We start from the raw sequence: 10,440 nt of genomic DNA, 5'->3' as shown, positions 1-10,440 counted from the left end.
GCCATGTGACTTGTTTCAAGAATATTAGTAAACCAGGGACTGCCCAGGTGATGTGCTAGATCAGATGTTTTCAGGTACAGGCTGCAGTTCAAATAGTTGGACAAGAAATAAATAAGCTACAGGGAAGTGTGAATTATGGCTGGATTCCGGGTGTGTATTACTATAACATCGCGGACTGTAGATTGACGTCTCCTCTCCTCTTTGCTGGAACTGGTGCATGTTCTAAGGTAAAATCTGACAGAAGGCCAAAAGAAAATATGTACTTGACGGGTAATGAGAATACAACTTTTGGGTGGCACACTGGATGATTCAGACCAGAATTTTGTTATTTTTACTTCATATACTAAGGAACAAATTTTGCTTGAGGCTGGCAGGGAAAGACTATATTGGTTTCCATGACAAAGTATAGCTACTGTTGGTTTTCTACATTGTTCTTTGGAGATGCTGTCAGAGCAAGTGGGATCCCCAGGAGCACAACCAAGGGAAAATGTTGTCTGAGTCCCCTCTTGCTTCTGGCACCTAGTTAGCGCTCCTAGTCTCTGACCTAAGGGGACACTTCCTCCTCATCCAATTTACATCTCTGTGCCTTCATTTTAATCTGACAGACTGCCCATGATATTAAGCATTTCCCAAATGTCTCTTTATCATGTGGTTTACCTTTTTAACTGTGTTCTTGTTATTTTAATATTTGAATAAATGAGTTCTTTACATCTATGATATCAATGCTAATGATACTAGTTATAAGTTGGTATTCATCAGTCAAGCACCTGCTCATAAGCCAAACATTTGAAATACTTTATCTCATTTGACCCTCATATTGGCCCTTGGGAAGTGAATATAACTATAATTTTTATTTTACAAGTGACACGGAGGCTTATGGAGATTAATTTAATTAATGTATCCGTACGTTCAACAAATATATACTTGCCCTTTATGTGTACCTGATATACAACGCAGGGTGTACTGCAGTGAGCAAATAGTCATGAAGCCTGAGGTTCTGGTCAAGTCAGGCAGACAGATACTAAAGAAACAAACAGGTAATTCCAAAGTAGGTTGAGGGATCAGTAGGAAAGGACAAGGTGAAGGGTGGCAAGAGGTCACACCATGTAGCTTGGGGATTCCTGGCTCCCACGTTTGTTCAGACTCAAGCCTAACTCTGAGAACTATATTCTTCTTCTTCTTCTTTTTTTAAAAGATTTATTTATTTGAGAGAGCAAGAGCGGGAGTGGGGGTGTGGCAGAGAGAGGGAGAGAGAGAGAATATCAAGCAGACTCCCTACTGACTGTGGACCCAGATGTGGGGCTCGCTCTCACAACCCTGAGATCATGACCAGAGCTGAAATCAAGAGTTGGATGCTTAACTGACTGAGCCACCCAGGCGCCCCTTTGAGATTTCTGTTTTTGTACACCTGCCTGTCCTTCCTCCCTCAGTGGAACATTCTAGCCTAGAGCTGGATGGGATTTTGAGATTTCCCTGGTCCTACCTAATTATCCTACAAGGTGAATTTCTCCATTATCTATTTTTGTCTCTGTCTTTTGTAACCATTTTTTCCTTTCTCATTTTTTAAAAAAGATTTTATTTATTTATTGGACAGACAGAGATCACAAGTAGGCAGAGAGGCAGGCAGAGAGAGAGAGGAAGGGAAGCAGGCTGCCTGCTGAGCAGAAAGCCCGATGCAGGGCTCGATCTCAGGACCCTGGGATCATGACCTGAGCCGAAGGCAGAGGCTTTAACCCACTGAGCCACCCAGGTGCTCCTCCTTTCTCATTTTTAAACAAATGAGTAAGTTCCTTCCTTCCGTTTACATTATTTTATTTCTACCAGGGAGCGTAAGGTATTTAATTCAATTCAGCAGCTATTAAAGATGCCTGGGGCTTCGTGGAGTGCTCTCCATAAATATTTATTGAATAAGTGAATGTACTAGACTTAAAACAAATTTAAACCAGCTGGGATCCCTGTCCTCAGGGAGTCGACCACTGGCGGAGCAGACTGACCCGTAAACAGCTCCTCGGAGTCTGAGGCAGGGAGAAGCAGGTGTCGATGGGGTTCAGTTAGAGTGGCTCTCCAAACATTGTACTCTGAAAAAAAAAATTGTACTCTGCAAAATTCCAAGAGTTTGGGTTTGTTTTATGATTCCATTAAGAGGGCTGATTTGTAGTTTGTCCCTGCATTGTGTCTAATGATCTTTTGACTCAAAAGGAGGACTTTTTTCTGAAACTCAGATCAGGCTCTGCAGGTCATTGTCCGGGACTGATTTAATCGCTCTGTTGCTGGCGGCATAAATGTGTCTCGGTGACATTGCTGGTGGCGGTGAAGGGGTGAGGGGTGACGAAGGGGAAAGGGAGTATGGACGTGTGAGACTCACTCAGCCATGGGCAATCGATTTGGTCACACGGTCAGTGTCCCTGAAGGCAGGGATGGCCGGTGGCGGCGGCAGCGCTCCAAGGAAGGGGAAGGAGAGCTGCAGTTGGGTGGCAATTTATGGCCACAGAAAGCTCATTGCATCGTTAGAATATGCGTTCCCTCTACTCCAGCTCCGCACAACTCCGTGCCTTTCTCAGAGAACAGGCTCTTCTCTCCCACCACCTTGTGTGGGTTTCCCAGGGCTGCCTGAGCAAAGGACTAAAACTGAGTGGCTTGAAACAAAAGACACTTAATCTCAGACAGCCTGGGACCAGAGTCTGAGACCAAAGCGTCACAGGCCCCTGCTTCCCTGGAGGCTCTCGCGGAGAACCTTCCTTGCCCCTCGCAGGTTCCAGGGCTTGCTGGCATTCCTCGGCCTGCCTTGTCTCGGGACGGTACCTGCCTGGCCTCCCTCCCCGCGTGTCTCTGGGTCTTCCCATCTGTCTCCTCGTGAGGACCCCCGGTCCTGGAATTTAGGGCCCATCCTTATCCTCTGTGACCTCATCTTGGTTGTATCTCAAGGACTCTTATTTCCAAAAACGATCGTGTTCGCAGGTATGGTGGTTCACCCTTGAACATCTCTTTCCGGGGTGACACAGCACAGCCCACCCAGCCCTTCCTCCTCTGAAATGTGTCCAGACTCTGAGCAGTTCTCATCATCTCTAGTATGACCGCCCCAGTCCTCACCACCGTCTTCCCTCTGGCGGGTGACTTCAAGCATCCCACAGGCTCTCCTGTCTCCCGCAGTCCACTCCCTCCCCCGAGGCCACTGCAGCCTGTCTAAAGACAGAGCACGGGCCGAAAACCAGACCAGAACCACCCCCACCAATAACCCTGCGGTGGCTTCCTGCCGATACTGGAGGGACACCAAGTCCTTCGTGGCCTCCCGTCGCTCACTGCTGCCGGCCGTGGCCGCCTTCTGCTCAGATGCCCTGACCTGCTTCCCGTCTTCGGTCTTGGCACTTGCCGTGGCCTCTGCCAGAGAATCTCGGCATGACCTCTGCAAGTCAGCCTCCATCTTCCAGGTCTCATATCACATGTCCCCTGCAGAGAGATCTAGAACACCTGTCCTGCCCCTGATTCCCAGCGGCTCCTCTCATCCCTCCACCGCTTGCCTTTCCTCACAGCATTTACAACCACTGCATCGTCTTCTTTAATTAGATGTTGTCATCTGTGCTTTCCACCAAAATGTCAATCCCATCAGGCAGGAGCCTGGTCTCTGGGGCCCTTGGTGTCCCCAGCACCTGGACAATGTCTAGCACAAGCAGGTGCTGGAAATTATTGTTGAGGGCAGAACAGAGGAGCGAAGTGTGCCTTTGTTTAACTCACAAAACAGCTTTCCAAGTAGTTGGTGACATTGGGTTTCCTGATTTCCTAGATTCTTCGCTGGGAAGATCAGAGAAGGCTGTGAGGGAGCAGGGCTGGGGGGTTGGGTCGGGGGGATGTGGAGCTGTGAGAGGGGAGCAGGTGGACCCTGTTGGTGAGGTGGGAGTCCAGGAGTGGTCCGAAAGTGCCTCCAGAGCTCACACGGGTGATTTGATGGGGGGACATTTCATGGGGAGGGGACGGAACTGACCTCCCAACAGCTCACAAAAACACATGCACAATGAAGTTGCAGGAGCAGCGGGGACATGACTCGCGGGCTCCTGCTACCACCTCACTCCTGCTGTGACCCCCTCCCATGGCCGGCCGGCCCCATGCCTTCCTGGTTTCCACTGGAGTTGCTCTGCGCGGCTGCCAGTCTCTGTGCTGGGGGCTCCCTTTCCTCACGGCCCAAACCACTAGTCCCCGAGGGGCCCTCTGTCCTGGGTCCCAGCTGGAGCTAGAGGGAAAGGCCCTTCCTTTAGCTCTACGGAACACAGCAGGCATGCCCATGACTCCTTCTCTGCGTCAGACACTTTATAAACTCCCACATTTCACCAAGTCAAAGACCCTCTCCTCTCTTTCCCCACAGTTTAACTTCCTGCAGTCCGTGACATGGTCGAGCCAGTGACATCCAGCCGTCGGTTGTTCTGCCAGCCCAGGGAGGAGGGCACTATTCCTGCCTCATCTAGGGAAGGGACCCAGAGAGCCTATGTAACTTCTCATTTGTGGTGAGCTGCGATCGGGCCAGGGCCCAGAGCCCAAGCTCCTCATGGTCACACTTTCTGCCACCCCTGGACACCGAGCCACAGTGTTATCTTCCCCTCCCTCCCGTCCGTCATGTTTGCGAGGCAGAAGCCTGGGAGTGCGTGCCGGCAAACAAGCTCTTTCATGCTTCCTAGTGCCACCAAAGAGCACCTTGTACATCAGCTTGTGCAGTTACTTGGAATATGGTCGCCGGGTCACCTGTTCCACAAATAGTCTGGCTCTGAACCCCAGTTTAACCTTTCCTGGAGACCTTGCCTATCAGCTAAGCACTTTTAGGTGCAAGAAAAGGATCCTCTTGACTGCACTGACTTCTCAAGAGGATGTTCATTTTTTCACCTATCTTGAAACCCTGGGTCCTAGCCAAGCTTAACTCAGCGGCTTAGTGATGCCTCCAAGCACGCAGGTATCCGCCATTGTCAGGGTGCTGTCCGGGCTCTCCTTACTGGGGATCGCAACTATGTAAAGAAGAGAGTCTTTATTTCCTTCTCATCGCTTTTCATTTGGACCCCAAACAGTAAAACCCCCAGTTACCCCATCTTTTCCTAATGTGCCCCAGAGTGTTCCATCAGCCAAGTTTGGGTCACATGTTCAGGCTGTAGTTACCAGGCAGGGAAAGCTAGTGCTTGGCCTTATGAGCCTGGACAGTAGATGTTCAATGATGCTGAAATTGATTGCCCAAAAAGCTTTAATTCAGCTCATTATTCCCAAGATAAGCAGACAGGGAAATAGGCTATATATTTTGAGAAGCATTCAGTCCTTCATGCTTAAAAACAAAGTTTTCATCTTTATTAGCTTTCTGGAAAATCCATTATGTAGAATCCCTCATCCTCTGGTAATTTCATATCTATTAGGTATTACTTACTGTAAGTGAGTGAGTTTCTCTTCCAATCAGCCAATCATTCCAAAGAAATCCTAGTAAGCGATGGCAGATTTCTGAGCTCTGACAAATTTATACGGTCCAGTCGATTCTAAAACAGACTTCATGGATTGTTTGTAAGGCCTCTCCATATTCTCCTTTCTTTTGACTTTTCTAGCAGAGTAGCGATAAGTGGGTAAAAACTGAAATTTGAGTAATACCCAGACGGTTTTGCTTTGGATGGAGCGTCGGTGGATGGAACACTGGAGACTCATGGTTTCAGAGAGTTTGGGGCTTATTCTCAGGTGGTTGAGTAAAACGTGTCCTTGTGAGTCTCAGATGCCTGTTACCAAGTTGATAGAACCATTATGTTTTATTTTTTATTTTTTCGAACCATTGTGTTTTTGAGAACGCCAATCACAAGTTCAGAAATTGTTGCATTTTTTTAGATGAATGATTAAAAGTACACAAAAATATTTGCTATTTATATAATCTCGAATATTTTCTCTTGCTGTTAAGGAAACAGGCGTAGATGACTCGTTTGAAGTGGCAGGTGGTTGCTGGCAGATCATGAACTTAACCAAAGCCCACTGCCACGCCCCCGCCTGGCTGGTACACCTAAGGAGCGTTGTTGTATGACGACTTTTTCTTTGCCTTTTCTCTCATTTCCTTCTTGTGTTCTATCTGGAAATTCATCTGAGAAACAGAAACGCTATGAGCCAAATAATATTAATTATGAATAAGAGTCACAGTGGCCTCCTTATCAGTAAATTTGCTTCTTTCTAACCTTTATCAATGTCCTGCCCAGAATGAATGAAGCTCTGGGTGGGTCTGTACAATCAGATTTAGTACCTCTTGTGACCTCATACTGGAAAACCTTATAGAGGCATGTTTTCTAAGTATTGTGTGTAGGAAATTGTGTAGAATATAAGATTTCTGTCAAAAGGCACTCAAATGATCTTTAAACAATTGATGTTCAAATATGAACCATTTAGGATCATAAATATTTACAAGGCTGACATTTGATTGTTTTTTATGAAAGTTGAGGAAACACTTTAGTTGCCACCTAAGCTTTCGGAGAGAAATTTGCCTTTGCTTTTTGGAGATAAATGTGTTTATGGTAGCCTTTGTTATTGATTGTCTCATTGGTAACCTTCTTCTGTCCTAAGGCAGACACAAATGTCATTAACATCGTGGAAAAACGTACCAGTAGGTACATTTTGGGAGGACTTAGTAGGACTTCAGTAGAAGTTCACTAAGGTCACCTGACTATCTCCTTCATTCCTGTGGATCCTGCAGCACTTAGTGCTGTATTTAGTTAGCAAAAATTTGTATTAAGCCCCTTCTATGGGCCGGGCCCTATGCTATACTCTGGAAATAGGGATGAGGGAGACATGTTCTCAAGCTCTCAGAGTTCCTGGGCCTCAGCATCCAGGGTAATGTTGACCATGTCCATTGAGTTCCTTATCAAAGTCAGTAAAGGAATGAAAGCACTTTTTCCCCTGGTTATAATTTCATTAGCATACATAGCTTCGACGAGTAAGATGGAGTTCTCATTATCATCAGGTGCACTGAGTACTTGTTACTCACCAAGCACTCTACTACTACTTACTCTACTCATCCACTCAATAACTCTGGGAAGAAAATACTGCCAGTTACATCCCCATTTTGGAGATCCCAGTTAGAGGCACAGAGTAGTTATATATCTGGGCTTAAGGCACAGAGCTAGCTAGCAAGTAGAGGAACTAAATTGAAACTCAAGTGGTCTGACTTATTAGCCACTGTACCCTACCACCTCCCATTTTATCGGCTGTGTTCTCTTTTCACTCATTGGCTAGCTGCTCTTGTCAGTGTATGGCCATATATTTGCATACCCATGTTTTCTCCTTTGTGTTGTGGTTGGGTGTTCAATTGCTGAAGAGGCCTGGAGAAGGTTGGACAGGAGAGGTATATGAGCAACAGATCCCCTCAAAGTCCTGCTGGGGAAGCCTTGATCTGGGGACCTGACTGTCCATTGAATGGGACATGGTGATGTTAGAGGAGCATCATGATGAAGAATGAGAAGCCAGGGTGTGCTGAGCTGACTGCTCCTGGCTGGTTTCCCATCTCCACATCTAGTGGTTTCCTGTGGCTTAAAACTGGCCATAATAGGAGTTTACACCATGGAAACTGGTAAACTGTGTAGATCAGGCCCTCCCCCAAACCAGAGTCAGTCGTTAAACGTTTACTAGCATACCCCTGGAAAAGACTGAAAGTCCCCCCAAATCAGTTTAGATTTCATTCCATCCCAACCAGCAGGATGTCCTTCCCCTGGAGGCAGACGCCCAGATTCCAGCCACAGTTAACCTCTGGGACTCCTTCCTCCTCAGCTCTGGTCTCCTCTGCCTTCTGAAATTCCATTCTGAAGGCGCCTCCGTCCTTTCCATCTCCAACCCAATGCTTCAGCCCACTTCTCGGCTCCCCTCTAGACAGTAGTAACAGCTTCCTGACTTTTGCCTCTGGATCAAGTCTTGCTCTGTCTAGGGACTGTCGATCTAGAGCTTAACCAAGGTGAGGGTGGGGTGGGGAGGGATCTTTCTAAAGCACAGGTCCCATCTACTGCCAGTCGTCACCTATTTTAGAAGAAGATCTTCGCTGCCCTGCTCTTTCTGTCCAGCTTCATCTTGGGCTGGTCCTTTACTCCACATTTCAGCCTCACCGGGCTCTGCTGATGGAAGGGGTCCTCCAAGTTCCCGTAGGATTTTGTGCAGACTCATCTCATTATGTTGAAATCCATGCATTCCTGCATCTTCTTCTGGTCTGTGTGGTCCTTGTGTCCCAGGAAGATTTCTTACTCAACTTGGTCAACTTGTTTACTCATTACCAGTCCTTCATCTTTTGGGGGGAGCTGCTTATCTCACCCCTACTCAATACCATTTCTGTGGCTCTATGTGGCAGCCTCTTTGAACCTCCAGCCAAGACATTGGTTCAAGATGGACAAAGCAGCATTGTCTTTGATATCTTGCAACTAGAAGAGAGTAAAAGCAAGATAGACAGCAAGCGCCCTTTCTTGATGCCTGGGATATACGAGGTAACATTCCACGAACTGCGGGCAGCCGTATTCTGAAGTGTGGATTCAGGATAAAGGAGCCCAGTCTTCAGCGGAAGACACAACCTGCTGATGTAGAGCAAAGCATAGGTGAGAGGCTGGGAAAGAGGGATCCCTGGCTGGTTTCTGTTTTTGAGGTTGGGTAGCCCGTAAAGTGTTACGATATCACGGCATCTTTCCAATAAAGAGACCTGTTTGCTTTAGTTAATTTGAGTTGGAATTCTCTAGCAACCTTGGTGAGGTAGATAGAATAATGCCTGCGTCATGATAGCCACATCCTAATCCCTGGAATCTGTGAATATCTTAGTTACATAGCAAAGGGGGACTATGGGAGCAGATGGGCATGCAGTCAAAGTTGCTAATCAATTGATTGTAAAATAGGGAGATTATCCTGTGTTGTGTGGACAAACCCAGTGTAATCACAGGAGTCCTTCAGAGTGGAAGAGGGAGGCAGCAAGGGGGGGTCAGAGTGATGTGATGTGAGTAGGATTCTACTGGGTGCTGCTGACTTTGAAGTTGGAAAAAGGGACCAGGAGGACAAAGGCACCCTCTACGAATTGGAAAAGGCAAGGAAACAGGTTCTCCCCGAGAGCCTTCAGAAGGAACACAGCCCTGCATTCCTTGATTTTAGCTTAGAAGACCCATGTTGGACTTGTCACCCACAGAACTGTAAGATAATAAATACATTCGTGTTCTAGCAAGCCGCTACGTTTGTTACACAACACTAGAAAACCCATACTCTCTAGCCCCCTTATAATCACTGAGAACATCTCTACTCTCCATATCCCTAACTCTAAAATTCCTTTCTCTGAACCCTTGCCTCCATTTGTTTGCTGTGTGGTCTTAACAAGTTCCTTAACTACTCCTCATGTTCTTCAGTCTCTGCCTCCACACGCACATACATGTCATTTTCCTTCCACTTGTGCACATCTTCTAGCAGAGCTGCTGACACACTGAGAGGTCTTCAAGAGACTAGCAATAGTAATAGTGGTCTTTACTGTTACTACACCAATGGGACTTCCCTCTGCAGAACCTAGAAAAATGCTTCTCTTATAAAGAATTCTTTTGGAAACTTTTGTGAAATTGAATCGAAAGCGTGTTGACAAAAAAAACCAAGCAAACCAAAACCACATAAAACCGTTTCCTCAAGATTATGCTGAGTGAAATAAGTCAAGCAGAGAGAGTCAGTTATCATATGGTTTCACTTACTTGTGGAGCATAAGGAGTAACATGGAGGACATTAGGAGAAGGAAAGGAAAAGTGAATTGGGGGAAATGGGAGGGGGAGATGACCCATGAGAGACTGTGGACTTTGAGAAACAAACCGAGGGTTTTGGAGGGGAGGGGGATGGGGGGGTTGGGTGAGTCTGGTGGTGGGTATTAAGGAGGGCACGTATTGCATGGATCTCTGGGTGTGGTGCATAAACAATGACTCTTGGAACAGTGAAAAAACAAGACAAAACAAAACAAAACATTTCCTCATAATTTCTGGCAAGTTTTAATGAAAAAATCTTAAAAATATTAATTAAACCTGGTCAATCCCCCTTTTTAGTGTATATTATAAATGCCTTACATCTCTGGCTGATTTCCTTTTGAGAACTCAGATGTTTGACCTTTATCCTCCTTCTCTGGCTTTTTGTCTTTAAATACAAACTACATTGGTTTCAGTCTCATGATGTTTCAGTGACAAAGTGAAAACTATGTTTCTTAAAGGATGACGTGAACCCATTAACATATATACAAATTGTTTAATTAAGAACAGCTCCTAATTTACATTCAGCTGACCAAGTCGTATGTCTTTAAGACCTTCGTATTGATTTTAATTTTATTTTCTTCAACATTTTAAAAGAACAAGAGGCCCCTTGGCTCAAGAGATTTACTTACCTTTCCTTCTGCAGGGTTTTTATTGCCTCCTGAAGCCCATCTCTAAGATCTTTGTCATTAGTGTGGGACCATCACATTAA

This window comes from Martes martes (genome assembly GCF_963455335.1).
Source record: "Martes martes genome assembly, chromosome: 14".
NCBI lineage: Eukaryota > Metazoa > Chordata > Mammalia > Carnivora > Mustelidae > Martes > Martes martes.
The sequence above is the reverse complement of the archived record's forward strand: the minus strand, read 5'-3'. Positions refer to the sequence as shown.